The sequence below is a fragment of the Echinops telfairi genome, unplaced genomic scaffold (genome assembly GCF_000313985.2).
Source record: "Echinops telfairi isolate 266 unplaced genomic scaffold, ASM31398v2 ScPeMD7_7400;HRSCAF=8409, whole genome shotgun sequence".
Taxonomy (NCBI): Eukaryota; Metazoa; Chordata; class Mammalia; order Afrosoricida; family Tenrecidae; genus Echinops; species Echinops telfairi.
In genome coordinates this window covers 25381913-25398502 of record NW_022111300.1, presented here as the reverse complement: position 1 = coordinate 25398502, position 16590 = coordinate 25381913, and the positions used below count along the sequence as shown (strand labels likewise).

The window sequence follows — 16590 nt, the reverse complement described above, 5'->3', positions numbered from 1 at the left end:
TCATATATAAATATATTTGCATATGTACATGTCTTTATTTAGACCAAAGAGTCTACATTTTAAGAAGTTATAGTGGAAACTATTGGGAACCATCCATTTTCTAGTAATGATGCATAAGGGGAATATAACTTCCCTTTCTTGAAATGATATTGACCAAATATTATTGATACCTTTATTTTGGGTAGAGTATTCCCATCCCTCCCAGTGCAACCTTTAATTTATTTTCCTTTCAGGGCACAACTTGCGTTCTAATATATTTAAGGAATTTGAACTTCCTCATCACCTTCCTCAGTCTTGCTCCCGTTTTATTCCCCACAACCACAGTGGGATCAGAAGTTACTGAGAATGAGAGATGGATGAGGATATGATTTGTCAAGCTTGGACTGCCCAAGAATGTGGTGGATTTGAAGTTTCAAAGCAAAACTAAGCCTTTCAGGTTTGGAGTTTGGTTAATAATATGGAGGATTTAAATGGGATTTTTCTTCCAGTCAGTTCAAAGAGTTTCACTTCTTATACTGTATTTTTCCTGAAGTCTGTAAAAGAGGAAAAATCATCAGCCTCACTTCACAGTGCAGACAATTTGTGCCATTTTCCCAAAGGGCAGCGGAGGAATGACACAAGCATCCCTTTGACCACAGCCCTGGTGTGATTTCAGGTCCATGTCATGTTAATGCCAATTACTCTAATCTTGGCTGGAGAGTTCATAAATTTAAGTGTGTCTAATGGTCTGTTAATTCTGTATTATGTATTGACACAGGGTCAAAATTAAGGAAGAGAAACAGAAGAGTAAGTCTCTTACCTCTGAAGACCCATTTCACCTATGTGTTGAGGTTTGTTATAAGCTTTTGAGCAGACTATAATCAAATTCAGAAGACAGATAAAATATTCAGAAAAATGTACAAGATAAAGGTCTAAGCTGAGATTTAAAATAAAAGAAAACACAATTTATATAATGCATAGAATCCAAAATGTCATTTGAATATATCTTTTTTAGTAGGTGGAGATCTGAAGTTCTTCCCCTGTAGAGAGATGGTGATTCTTTGCTGGCAAGTGGATCCTATGGATTGCTAGTTTCCAAATATCCTCAGGAGATTCCAATTATCAGCCATCTATGAGAACATAGGATCTACATCAGCAGTTCTCAACCTATGGGTCGCAACCCCTTTGGAGATCAAATGACACTTTTACAGAGATTGCCCGATTCATAATAGTAGCAAAATTACAGTTATGAAGTAGTAATGAAATTAATTTTATAGACAGGGGGCACCGCAACATGAGGAACTGTATTAAAGAGTTGTGGCATTAGGAAGTGATTAGTTTATTGTGCCAAATTGCCCAATAAGCACATGTGGGGTTAATTGAAAGGCAGAGAGAAATGGCTCGGTGAGCCTCACTTTTCTAGTTCTCGGGTCTCTTGCTTCCTGATAGTTAGACCAAGGTGAAGCTGCCTTAGCCAGTTCCCTGCTTTAGCCGCAAGGCTCACTTCCTGTAAGACACCCCTGAGGAGAAGCCACATGGACCTACCCTGATGCAGCCCTGGGTGCTGGAGCAGCCTGAGACCCCTGCCAGTGCTGAGATGCTTACACGTACACTGACTTGGATTTCCTCCTGCAGTCAGCATCATTGCATCTGGTTTGTGAGATGGAGGAGGACTTCGTGGATTGGTGTTAGACATATGGGTTAATGGGTTAATGTTGGACTTGTGGGCTTGGGCAGCACTGGGTTGGGATGTTTTCATGATGCGCACTTAACTTTTATATGAAACTCTCTCTTATACATGAGATTCTGTGGATTGTTTCTCTAAAGTACCCAGACTAACACGGGAAGGTTGAGAACCACTGGTCTAGATGATGAGAGTAGGATACTATATTTTCAAACTCAAGGCACAAGGTAACTTTATTTGCATCAAACTAAATGACTTATAGCTAAAATAGAAGATTAGGTTTAGCTTTTCTACCCACCCAGCCTTATTATAACAAATTTGGTGAGTATGAGTTGACTGTTGACACTACTTACTTCTGTGTATGACAGTGTTTGGAAACAAGAACTAAGTAGAGTATATGCTGTTACTCAGAATATGGGAGTGTGACATCCAACTTGAAGAAAAGACACTATGCAGGGATAAGGGGAAGCGAGTGCTACAGAATAGGAGGGAAAGTGAGGACAGTGATGGTTAATACACAGATTGAGTCCTAAATCAGAAACGCTTCAGAGGATATTTATATGCCCCCTTTCCATATTCCCTACTTTATCATGAGAACAACACGCAGACTGGCTCTGTTACATTTATGGTTATCTATCATCCAAACAAAATTCACGCAATCAATAACTCTCCTCTCCAAATACCAACTATCATTGCTTATTTATTCCCTGTTTAACTAGCTCTTTCCTGATTTTTCCTTACTGATCCATTTTCTGTATATCTCAGAATACAGTTGAAGGCCAACTTTCTTAGTAAATCCTTCCATGGCAGATCGTAACTCATAGTTGCCACCCAGTTCTGTCATTTTTATATCATTAACTAAAATATGTGTATGACTCATGTTCTATTGCCTGATATCGCACATTTTGTAGTCAACTATCCTCAATGACAACATTGTTTAGGTATTGGTATCTGGTTCTAAGTAAGACTTCTCTTAGGATACATTCTTATCCTTGAAATATCTGATCCCAATTCACTATTAACATGTCCTTGGAGAAAAGACACTTTGAAAAGAGTTTATTTATTTTTCAGTCTGTGAAAGCTATGATAGCTGCATGTTGGGTTCGGTCAGCTAAACTGAAGTTCTTCCCTTCTTCATCATAGAATTAAATTTCCTTATCTTTTTTGCTTGCACATAATTTAAACGCATAAGTAATGTAAGGTCTCTAATGCATTCCCTGAAGATATATTTCTGCATCATAATGTTCTACTTAGATCATAAACTACTCAAGGTCAGTGTGAGTGCCTATTTAACTCTCTTCATGTTCCTACAGCAGCATGTACTAAGAGATCCTGAATAATTGTCCTCATGAAAAAGTAGTTGAAGGTGTTTTTCTCCTTTGCAATGGAAAGAATATAAAGGTTAAATAGAAAAGTTATTGGAAGCAGTTGAAGCTAATGAGCAAACACTATATTGTACCTAAGTATTTTCATTTCTTTATATCTTCACTCAAGATTAACTTTCATTTAAAAATATTATTATTATAAATTTAAAATATTATTGTAATATAATAATCATTGAACAATCATATATACATCATATTAAAGCATAAGTACTTTAATAAAAACGTAGACTTCAGGGTCTGTATTTGATTTGTAGCCTGGAATTTTAGAACATCTGCAAAAGGGAAACTCTTGCGGACACATGCAGGGCCTTTGGAGGTTGAGTACAATCGGGTTGGTGCCTGACTTAAGAAATCAGAACAGGATATTTTTCTCTTTTTACAGTAAGTACAGAGTCAGTCTTGAAATCCAAAAAGAAGGCAGTTCTGGTGTGTTTTAGTTGAAGTTGGCTGTGAGTCCTAGAAGCTGGAAGTTCACTTGAACTATTGTTTGATCTGCTGTGTAATGTCTTCTAACCAAATTAGGCCATGTCAGATGGCACTGTGGGGGCACTCCTGAAAGAACTCATTCAGAACATTTGCTCATTCCTTACCTCTCAAACACAGATCATTCACAAAATCAGATATCGTGCTTGTCCATTTCCATTTCTCCTAGGATATTCAAAGGCTTGTTCAGATTTGGCAATGGCATATTTGTGATTTCAACAGAAAGGTCTGAGTACAAATCACACATGGACACACATTCTATTAGGAAGCTACAAGTTGAAGCTCACATTTATTAACCTGGATTCAAAGATAAGCTTATCTTAGATTGTCTTTTTGAATCTTCACAGTCTTATTCATAATAATAACCTTTCTGTGACCTAAGGGCTCGAGCAGAGAACACACAAATACACACTCAGAAGAGGGAATATTCACCAAGTCTTTGTCCATTTTCACTTTAGGATTATAATATTTTAATTAATTCTAATTATGTTCAATATGTTTAATGATTACCCATTATCTACTTAAATTAGAATATGATCTTCAGGTCCTTAATTCCCTCTTAAATCCAAATTCTTTGTTTCTAGGACTTCTAGCTGCAAGATATTTCTCGTACTTCTGGAATATAACACCTTTGTTTCCATCCCCGGGATTTCTCCTATCAGTGATCCTCTGCTTAGAACACAACCTGTTCTTTGGTGCTTGATTCCTACACAGCTTTCAGGTCTCAATGGTCTCTCTCTTACCTTTGCTTTTGTTGACAAGCCACATCCAATTCAACGCACAATTTTCTTGTTATTTTATGTCAAAGCATAATTCATTATTATCTTTACCTTCATAATACACCCCTAAATTATAGTTTTGAGTTTTGTGTATGGATTATTTAGTGATTTTTTATATGCTTTGCTGTAGGCTTCTACTGCCTTGGACATGTTAGGTGAGACCAGTCCCTGGAGATTGACACCAAACTTGGTCAAGCAGCAGGGTAACCACATAAGACCCTCAATGAGGTGGATGGACACAATGACTGCAAACCTGGTCTCAACAATTGTGGTGATGTGACAGGTCTGGCCAGTGCTTTGTTTTGTTGTATACAAAGCCTTGGTGAGCTAAAATCAACTCAATGGTACCTAATAGAAACAGTGTCGAGTAACTGGTAAGCCATGAACAAATAGTCACACACAATGTTGTGCTAGCTTGTTGTCAGAAGCCCTGGCAGTGCTGTGGGTTCTGCCTGGAGCTGCTAACCCCAGAGTCCACAGTTTGAATCCACCAGCCCCTGCGCAGAAGAACAATGAAGCTCCCGGCTCCTGTCAAGATTTCTAGCTCAGAAATAAAATGGGGAAAATCCACTTGATAAGAATGGGTTTCGTTTTTTTAAATTATTTTTAATTGGGAGTTAATACATATATCGTATCGTTCCATAGTTAGATAGATATTGAACCACATGTAGTGATGCTGGCCACATATTAGAAAACAGAAGACCACACTGACTTCTGGTTGGAGAATATCTGGGATTTAGATTGTGGTTGGATTTAGAAATGGAGAAAGGCACTTTACCTGTATGTCAGTTTTAGCTCATGAGACCACATCTTCTCTCTGGCAAAGAAATAACTACACTAATCATGGGCATTTTGAAGCATGGGATGTGAGCCTTGTAGACAAGATAAATTTTGGAGAGGAGTTTTCTCGATAATCCCTAGAGGGCAAGCATGCAGTGTATGCGAGGTGCCTCCATGCAGTGGTGTCCCAGTAGTTTTTCCATACTCAATGGAGCAAATTGAAAGGGCACACTCTCATAAAGTCAATAGGTATCTGTGGAATTAGAGTAGAATAATTAAAAAATTTTAAACATTATTTATATAACATAACCCTCGAGGTCCCCAAAATAACTGAGCAGATTTTGAGGGGCAGTTTGAGCTTGCCCAGTTTGTATCTTAAAATTACCCAGTTTATAGCTACAAACAAGGAATATATGCAGTTTCATAGTAATGAACATTTTCTCCATTGTCTCTCATTTGTTCAATTTTAAGACACATTATGTTATGTTAATTTTTATTTTTTACATTTAAATATTTTAAAATACTGATGTATTTTGTGACCTTTAATGAAACCGAACTTGTCATTTGTAAATTATTGAAAAGAAATCAGAGATATTCATTATTGCCTAGGTACTTACTTTTGCTTAATGGTATCTGTCTACCTATTACAAGGTTGACTAATTTGTTGACATCAGTAGAAGACTTGACTTTGAATGTCTAAATGTCACAGTATCTGCAAAAGTCTCACACTGGATGAAATTTTAAAGTTATACAATAGAATAAAATGATTCAAAGTTGTCTAGGGGTGGAGGAGTAGAACTGTCAAATCCCAAGCAATATATTATAATCTTTTCATTAGGCCACAGAAATTGGAGTGACTGCGCAATACTTCATAAGGGGTTATCATTTAGGCTGCTTAGAGTCCAATTTCATGAGGTTCATGGTGAGAGGTCAGAGATTCATTTATCTAGTTTTACTTCCATTCATACATAATACTGTTAAAGAGGAAAAAAAAGAGTACAATGAGTTCAACTGAGTAGGAAATGCATATTAAATACTAGCATTCTATATGGTTCAAAATTACATCAATCATAAAGTTTTCAAAGATGTCTCCTAGGTTTTGAGAAGGGTATCCCTATAGTGCTGTGTAGAGTTACTATGTTTCCTGAAATATTTTGATCTCTGCCTGTGAAGAAAGCTTATAGTAAAATAAATTGTAGTGTGGAAATGTAACTCATGTATTTTTATAGATAGATGCACACTAAATATTATTTAACAGAGAAAGGGCATTTAAACATGCATGTTTTCATGTAGATCATAGAAAAATAATCAGTGGTATTTAAAGGATACATGTGTTTGTGTGCATATGTGTGTGTGTGGGGGGGCGGACTTCCGATTACATTATAAGGTGTTGTTACGCATTGTGGTTTTCAGGTTTACAAATGAGGTCTTGAGAGCTCATACCCATGAGTCATGCTTTGGCTAAAATCATGGTAAGAATACAGACTTATACACATGGCTTCAATTCAGCAACTAGGACATTGATTGAAACTGAAGTTTAGAATTAAAACTTGTCAGGCCAAAAAGTTGTTGAGGATCAAGGTCCTGGAGTGGAGTGGAGTGGGGTGGGGTGGGGTGGGGTGCGTTGGAGTGGATGAGGAGATATGGTGTCCTGAGTCATCCAGGGAATGACATCTGGGTCTTGGATAAGAAAACTAGGAATAGAAAAGTGACCTACTGTTCAGGCTAGGTTAACAAATATCTGTCAATATGTAGAGTATGTTAGCTGAAAAAGCAGGAACACTCTATAGAACTACATTTTTCCCTTCAGCCATCCTAAGGGGGTGTTCATCTACAATGCTTTTCTTTTTTTCAACCATGTGACACCCTTGGGAGAGTTTCTTCTCTATCAGTCAGTTCATAAATTGGTTAATTTATCTGTTTCTTCAAAAATTACATATTTAAAGTCCGCATAGAACTACCAGGTGAATGCAGTGAAGTACCTGATCTCAAGGAACAATACCTTTAGTATAAGACCAGCAAGTATGAAAAATAAGTTGAATATTCCTCCATAGACAGGCTACATGAAAGTTGTTTTGTTTGCTAATTCATATGTTTGTTTATGTTTTCCCTAAGAATATGGGGATTTCAGTATTAAATTAGTCCCCCAGAGCTAGGTGAAATTCTGACAATAATTTATCTCTGTGTTTGAATTAACTGGAGCCTGGTGGAAGGGTATTGCAGATGCATGGTGTAAGAGAGGAGAAAGGCTCAACAGAGACAGACGGGATCTGGCTCTCTTGATAGTACTGTCACACTATGAATATGCAAGCAAACCTGATGAGAAATGTCTTCACAGATGTAGAAGCCAATCTTCTGGGCCTAAGAGAATGCTTTGCTACCATCTGTCACTTGGGCTGAGTGGATAATTGCTGACTCCTATGTGAGGAACTGCTTCTAAATCCAGCTGGGTGGCCAACTCTTAAATTACCAGGCCAAGAGGAGCATGACTTTCTGTTGTTTCCCTGGAATCCCTAAGGTCTTCCCTTAGATTAAGCTTCCTGTTTTGCAAATGTGCATTGTAAATGCCATTATAATTCCTGATGGACTGAAGTCCTGGAAAGTCTAATTCAAGTCCCCAAAAATGGAAACCCTAAAAACAAATAAAAGAGTATTTCAATCAAGGCACAAATATATGAAAAGCCAATCCCAAAGGCAGCATATCATCCAACAAACTGCATGGAGATACGAAGTGGTTATAAATATAAATATATATATATATGCTTTTTTTTCAATTTCATCTCCCCTTTTAACACCGCTTTTTCCAAAATTCAAAAGGAAAATCTGGAAATTAGAGCTTCTAATATCTACCAGATTACTATTTTTTTAGGTTCTCATCGAAATGTCTTTTTTTCCATAAAATCTGTATTTATTATATAAGTACATTTAATTAGATATATTTTAGAAGACAATTTCCCTATTCAGTTGAGAAAAATGTCTGTAAATTTTTAAAGGTGATATATGCAGACTTAATATCCTTTACACACAAGCAACCAGACACGACTTAAAGGAAAGGTGTGCCATGATACAGGGAGCCTTGGGATAGGTGTTGGAAAAGTAAGAAAAAAGTCAAGAGGAGAGGATGAAGGCATAAATTTCGGGGTAGAACTTGAGCTTCAACAATGATCGAAAGTGGAATTATTCCAAGCATCCTTAAGAGACCACAAACAGAACCAGTGGTGCATGATAATGTTTCAGAAAACACAATATGTAGTTCATTGCATATCCATCACTCATCTGAACCCTATAGCATGATGCTTTGCTTTATTGGAGTTAATTTTTTTAATTCAAAAGAAAATAATTCCAGATCCTGAGGAATAGCTATTCAGATAAACATGTGGTTCCCCCAACTCTTGTAATAATTCTCGGTCCAGTAGAATGACATGTGGCACAGCTCACAAAAGTTCATAACATGAAGATCTATCATGTAATGCTTAACATCAGTCAACACTTTTTTGGTTGTTAATGCAACAACAAGCATAAAACGCATTTAGCAGCAAGAAGAACTCGTTGATCTGCTTAATAAAATCTCCAACACAAAATAAGCAAATATACAACAAAAGCAAGAGTAGAGGCATCATTAAGATCAATGGGGTAAGGTTCACCAATAGTCTCCCTCTCTCTCTCCTCTCTCTCTCTCTCTCTCAAAGAGAGAAGATAAGGGAAAGATAAGGAGAAAGTGGATAGGAATCAGAGAGAGAATAGAGATTGATTTTATGTGTTCATCATCCCATATTTACTCTTAGCTTCTGAATCTAACTGTCCTCAAACTTTCTGGCTTTTGAAGATGGCAGGGAACATAGGCAATGACAGCCCTGAGGTCAGAAATAATAGCTTGCAAGGAAATCAGAAAACTATCTTCTTTCTTACAGTAAATCTAAGAAGTTTCAAGGAGATGTTTGATTTACCCAGTATATATATATTTTTGCCATTCCTAAGCCAAGCAATGTTTCTACTGATATAGGCTTTTGTGACTGGACTATATGGCTCTCATGATCGGTCCTGCAGCCAAAAGTACATGGTACTGTGCTTAGCAGCCCTGGAGAACTCATTTGAGTAATCCCTAGAAGAGAAATGAGATCTTGGAGGAAGTTTGTCCTAGTCCTATATAAAACCAAGCTACAGTGTGAAAATTAACTTCTGCTTCTTCAGAATCCTTTTCAAATTTACAATACCAGCTAATATAGATGGTCTGGACATGTCAACTCTTTAAGTTGGTGCCAAACTCGGAGCACTCGCTTTTTCCATTGTGTTTCTCTCCCAGCTCTCTCCCTTTCTGTTTTATCATATGAGCCTCCTACTATTTATTCTCTATGACTTTGGTTTATATTTTCCATAACTAGCCTGAACCCTTTAAGAAGTAGCCAGAGGACTGGCTAATTGTTTCACATTCCAAGAAATACAGCCAATGGCTTTTTGCTTTCTACCCTGGAAGTCTTCATGATATTTAAATTATAATCAGTTATAAAATAATCTACCAGACCCAGTGAAACAATCACTATATTACATAAATATTATGTTGAATTGTGTCTCTTTTCAATAGTGCAGAACTTTAATTATGAATAGTATGAGTAGTTTTAAAGTTGTAAATAAAAGTTCATGAGTGACTGATTTTAGAATCCCAACAAAAGGAATTGTAACAACCTGAGTTAAAGTCTGATTAAGAAAACAGCACACATACACAGCATGTTAAGAAAATTAAAGAGCTCTCTATGTCACATTATGTAAACTTTTGATGGCTCCTTTCATGTCATTTTGATATGGCCTTCTCTCAAACAGAAAATTTATCAAAGATGGATGCTTCATTCTAGAGAAGTTTAGATTGAACTGGTTATGTGTTTTCAGTCACATCAAAATAGTAATTCATTAATTTCTGCAAATCCCCCCAAATTAGTATTTTCTTTAAATTCCCAAATATAGGAACTCCTGGGCCATAAGATGGAAATCAGTTCTTTCATATCTTACTAGTTATTTCTTAATAGTTAGAACATCCCTGGTCTGCAACAGAAGCAACACCACACACACACACCACCACCACCACTACCACATATACATAGCATATATACTCGAGTATAAGCCGAGATTTTCAGACACATTTTTTAATACAGTTTTTGTGGTAAAATTAGGATCCTCAGCTGATATTTGGGCCGGCTTATACTCGAGTATATACGGTATACATATACAATATATATACATGGACTTGGGGGGCAGTATGGGTTCAATGCGAGTTTTTAGGAGTGTGATCATGATGACTCTTCTGGCCTCCAGGCACTTCCACTCAACTCAATGCAGTCTTAGCTTTGTGGACCCAGTTCCAATATCCCCTGCTCTATGCGGTATTCTCTCTCTTAAGTTAGGGTCGCCAGTTAGTCAGGTAGCTTTGTGTTTCCAGTGAAGCTTCTTAGAAGTACATGTGTGTTCCAAATATTTCTGAAACCAAGCTCATTGTCATCAAGTCAATTCCGACTCATAATTTATGACTCCACAGAGGAGAGGAGAACTCGCCTTGTGAGTTTCTGAAAATGCAGATCGTTGAGGGAGTAGAACGCCTCCTCTTTTGCCTGTAGAAAGGCTGGTAATTTTGACGTGCTAACATTATGCTAATGAATATTTATTATTTATCTGGAAATTAGATTTTGCGGGCAATCTGTCTTTTTACCTGGCAATCCAAAGCTCAGGGTTAGCGGCTCATTCTCTCCTCTGAGCTGACGGGACACACAGTCTTTATGGCCATTGTCCTTCAATACAATGTTGTGTGCATTCCCTGTGTCTCATGCCTACATCCCTCACCTCTGTCACCAGGGGTTGACATTCTAGTTGAAGGAGTCAGATATTCAACAACAAAAAAGTAAATATGTAGGCAGCACTAATTTTCCTGCATGTACACGTGTATATCTAAGCTAGTTTCTTTAATTTTATTCTTTTGACTATTGTCTTTTATGTTTACATGTACCCTGTCTTCATTCTAAAGTGACCCATATATGAACCTATTCAACATTAAAGTCAATCTCTGGAAATGGACAGCAAGAGCTACGCATTTATAAATTTATTGAAGAACATGCCATTCCATGTTTTCTATGCACTCCATTAGTTTTCTTTGTAAATGCAGGTGTGGTCATAAAATCATTTCAAACTCAACTTCTGATTATTGTTTTGTTTCATTATGAGTAGGTATTTTAACAATCCCACACCCAGGTTGGTAGAGAAGATGAAGGAAAAGAAAAATAGCTAGCAAATGTTTCTGTGGTTGGATTGACCAGACAGACACTCAATTTTGTTCAGACATAAATATTCTCTGAAAGTAACTTTGGTCATCTGTTTGAAACACCTTCTTACTTCTGGGGGAGGAAATAATGATTAGAAAGAATATAGCATCAACATATTTAGAGTTGGAGACTTCATCCCAGGAAACAGAAATTGTATAACTCTACTGAATCACATTGTAAAGTGCTGTCGCCATTGTGATATTCAGAGCATGCCCATTAATGGGCCGGAGGTCAGTGGCTTTAATAAAAGAAGATACTTCTACATTTCAGCATTTTGTTTGGAGAGGTCTTCTCCATATTTATGATCAGTGGGTGGCTATTAAACATCAGAAGGGTTCCCTTGCTGTTGTTATTCTTTCCCCTTTCTGTTAGCAGCTTTCCGTCACCAACCACAGCGAGTGAATTTCAAGTAAGAAATATTTGTCTTAAATGCTTGCAATTTTCTGGTTCTTCAGCCTCTAGCAAATGTCTCATTGTGCTCAACTAATACTTACAACATTTTGCAATAAAGCTATTTTATATTTTTTCAAGGTTACACTCCCCTGCCTTGCTTTGAAAACTGCTTAAATTATATAGATAGATTATCTCGATGTATACAAATGAAACCCTTCTTAGGTTCAAAGACACTCATAAATAAGAGAAATGTGGTATTTTCCTCTTCTACTAAAGTCCTCCAAATCTCATAAGCTTGAGATAGATCTGTGACCTTCTCACCATATCAAATCTTGTATTTAGAAGATGGAGAATGTTTGCTCATTCACCCAAAGCAGCATTATCAAGTGAACCACCAACGTTCAGCAGGAGGAGGAAGGGATAGCGATGTAAGATTTGTGAACTACACACTAAAGTACTATAATATGTCCCACACTGGCGTTTATACAACAAGTTCATTGTCATGACTACCTGGAAGTAATGAAGGTCATAAACTTGAGTTCCAGAAGTGAAACTGTTGAACACAAATGTGGAGCTGCCACAGGAAGTTGTTTAGAAGAATGGCTTGTGGTTGGGGAAGCAGAAGAACCAGGCAGCATCAATTGTTGATACAGCTCCCAGACAATGATTAATCCCCACCCCCCACCCCCACCCCACAGGAAAGTGTGGACTGATTTAGTCAAATGTCAACAATAGTCTGTGTCTTGCGAAGTCTTTAAATGTGATATCTTGAGTCAGTCTTGATATACATCTGTAAAACAATTCAGAATTTCCAAGTAGACTGCTTTTCTGTATGCCAAGGCAGAAGAATAGAGATGTTGAGTGGTCCTAAGGTGCCCAGCTGAATTAGTCCCTGGGGTGGATGTTTTCTGTCATGTAGGTCAAAGTTTGATAGAAAAAAAATGAATGATAAAACATGTTTCTCTCCTTATGTATGATGTTAAAATGAACCATAGGGAGATAATAGTGTGTGTCCTTCGACATAGAGAATGATTAATAAATAGATTTTATGTTGTCTTCGATAATAAATAACACATATATTTGAAAAAATGTCCTCAGTACCGGTGAATATGAAGGACTTTGCAGAAACAAATAAAAGAATATTCTAGCATTGATAATGAAGGGAGGAGATCATGGTGTTTTATGATTTCCTGGGGCAGAGATGGAGGGCTGTGCTGCCTGTAGTCAAGGCCTTCCTTGTCTCCTTCAGGATGCAAAATGACACATTTATCTTAAGTTTTTATAGAAACACAAACATGATGTTGAGAATCGTTTGTATTTCCAAGTAAGGCCAAAGAAAGCATCGGTAGAAGCTCTATGTCAGAGGTAGAGATATTAACTGTAAAAGGATACACCCATTCCAGGAGACCTCCAGCCAGAAAGTAGACAACCATCACAATCAATTAATTTCTGACGTAAACAATAAAACAAAATATACAGTACATGGAGCTCAGACTCCACACAGTGAACTTTTCCTCCAGGGACTCTCATCACATACAGTTGTAACAATTTTGCTTTCTGTATTAAAAATAAAAATAGTACCTGCTCTTGTCATAACTGTGCATCAAAATTTCACCTAGAGAAAATTTAATATAATGCCATAGAAGAGGGGCTTTTCAATTTTTCTGAAAAATGGACTGAACAGATCATTTAATTTTTTCACAAACTTTTTGAAAACACCACATCTGGTTGCGCTTAACATTTATTTAATTAAATTTTAAATTAACACTCACATTATTTGACCTAACCCTGGGTTTGTTTTTGTTAAGTCCATTTGAGAAATAGGTTTCCATTGAGCCTTTAAAGTTTTCCAAAATCAGAAAATTTGTATAAAAGATATATGACACTGCTATAGACGCTGGTTTCTAGGATGTAAAGCAATGAAAAACTCTGGTAAGAACTTTCCATTCCACGTAAGATCTTTAATGACAATCACACTTAAATTTTCAATAGTGAAACCACATTCTTTTCTATATCATTTGCTCCCTTTTTTTCTTTACTGTTACAATACTAGTTAGAGAGAATGAGGAACTACCTGTTCTCAAAAGCAGTCAACTGACCTTTATGGCAATCCCTTCTCCTAACCAATTCCTTGGTGGCTACTTTCTAAAACACTGCATCATGCTCGCTTAAAACCCATGACGATACTTACATATGATATTCATTTCATCTTCATATATTGGATTTAGGTTGTGATCTTCTGAGTGTGCAGACTCATAAGGCTTTTTATATTGAAGAGATAGATGCATGTAAAAAAAACAAAATAATGTTTTATAGTTCTTTAAATGCACTTATTTTTTTCACAATTTTAGAAATCACAAATTAATAGCATACAGATACCATCTTATAGGGCATGTGTCTCCTCTGCTCAGCATTGGATGCCTCTCACAGTCCTCTAAACATAAGGCTATTTTAATGTGTTAATTATGCTTATTTAATCATTATAAATAGTAGGCTCCCGCCGGTCCTGCTCATTTGAAGATGTTGGGTCCGTGGTTTTCTCTTCTATCAGTATTTGCACAACTGGGGGTCTTGCACCTGCTAATCTTTAACAGTGGCTTCTCTGATGCAAGTAAAGGAGGAGAGCTCTTGTGCCTGTTTCTTTCATCATCTGTGTGCTTTTTCACTGATTTGACAGAACAACACATGTAAACAGCTGCACATGTTGCATGTACAAGATGTTACATGGATTCACTGGCAGTCATGCATAGAGTGCATACTGCAAATTTTTCAGGAAAGACATAGATATTCCCTGGAACAATCATCCAATGTAGATAGAGTGATTTGGGCATCCAAACGGTATACAGCAAGATGGCAAGTGATGGCATGAGACAACCGAGTATAATCACAATCAACTCCCTACTGTCTAAGAGACCATGTAGGTACCCTAAAAGCACCCGAGGGGTGAAAGAGAACAAAGAGATAAGACAACCGAGCCTCATTGCATGAATAGACTTAAAGTAAGCCCAACACTTCTCACCCTTTTTACTTTTCTGAATATCCCCTGACTTAGCTGCCGCGAGAATGATTCCTGTTTAAGAGATGGAAAATGTCAGGCACAGGGATCACACGGTTCTTTACTTGGCTACAGGGATTGACTTCAAAGTGTCGTACTTAGAGCTTTGTGTTCTTTCAGCCTATATGGCATTAAAATAGGAATTTCTCCAGCACCCATAGCCCCCCCTCAGGAATCTTTTCTTCTCCCCCTGTTACACATGTCAACAAAAAGGATGTTGTTTCACCTCTGCTTCAGGGGAGAGTTCCCGTTTACATAAGAAAGGCATGATAATATTCTCATCCATGCCTGTTTGGGATGCAGTTTTAAGTCCAAGAACCACATTTTTTTTTTCCTTAAAAAAGATTTACAGTTGCTTTTGAGAAGATATTTTCTTTCTCTGGGGAAAGATAATTGGGAAGGAAGGTTCTTTTTATGATACATTGAGAAATTTGAGAAACAGCTTTGAAATGATGAGAGAATCCAAACTACAAAATAGAACCTTTTTGAGACAACTACAGGCAGAACAGAGTGGGAGTCATGACAGTATGCAGTTAGAAGATATCCCTCTTCTGGACTCTGCATTACGTAAAATTGTGTAATTTCTTATAAGTTATATCAATTTTATTCAGGTTTTCATAATGCATATCCATAAACTTTCTGATATAATAATGTAATATTTTACCTCCAGGAGTACATAGCCAAGTTTATAGAGTACATATGGATATGTGATTAAATGAAAACATATTTTCAGCAAGCAGCATAATTCCTCTGAATTTTAAGTCTTTTATCGGGACTTTTAATCCACAAAGGATATGCCTCTACTACCTTCCCACCAAATCGCATTTCCTCCTCCTTGATATTTCAAAGTCCTTGTCTCTGGGAAAATTGTCCACTTAGGATGTGTGTGTGTGTGTGTGTGTGTGTGTGTGTGTATTTATACCAGTGTAATCTCAAAAAACTGTTTATTCACAATTCCCCATAGCTGCCACCAACTATGTATATATTTATCTATATTTTTAATCCATATTTGTGTTGCCTCTTCTATTACATTTTAGGCTCCTATAAAAATCTAGGCTTATGGTTTGCTTTTCATTTCCTACAGCACTCAGCACTAGACTCTAAATGTCAGGGACTTTTAATCAATTTCTTGTGATAACAAATCATATGAAACATTCCAATAATTACCTGAGTGAAGCAATTATGAGGTTCTTTGGTTTTCTCCTTCATGGGTTCAATTTACTTGTTATTATTAAATCCAAATGAAATTGTCCCAAAAGAAACATTAACCCAAGATTCATAAAAGATGAATGGAACACAAGGATGGACAGGTGTGGTGGCTTGTCACAAATCTATGCCTCATTTTAATTTTATATGACTTTAATATTTCTGCTGGTGTGATTCTTTTTTCCTCCTCAGCTGGTCCAAGCCTGTTTTTGTGTCCTTGGGCCTGATGCCCCTCCTGACAGACAGTTCACCTTTGCTTTCCAATTTGAGACCATCATCTTCTGACATAGTGCTATCCTGAGAAAACTCACCTTGCTCCTTCTGGGACGACATCCTGTTAATCATCACCAACCTAATAACAGTGATGTTAATACCAGAGCCATGATATGCTCGTCTCCCTCCCCAGGCCTTCTGGGCCATTCAGATGGCTAATGTCTTGTTAAAACTTTTTTACTTATTAATTTTATCTGTGACAGAGCCTGATTAGCTTCTGAATTACTCCATGCCTATTTTTAGTCGGCCATGCTTCTATCCTTCACAG

The 16590-nt window shown here is 37.1% G+C and overlaps 1 pseudogene; it reads right to left on the bottom strand.

The window, feature by feature from the left end:
• LOC101642661 overlaps positions 1–16382 on the bottom strand; it is a 49212-nt pseudogene extending 32830 nt beyond the window's left edge.
• Positions 16383–16590: the final 208 nt, after the last annotated feature.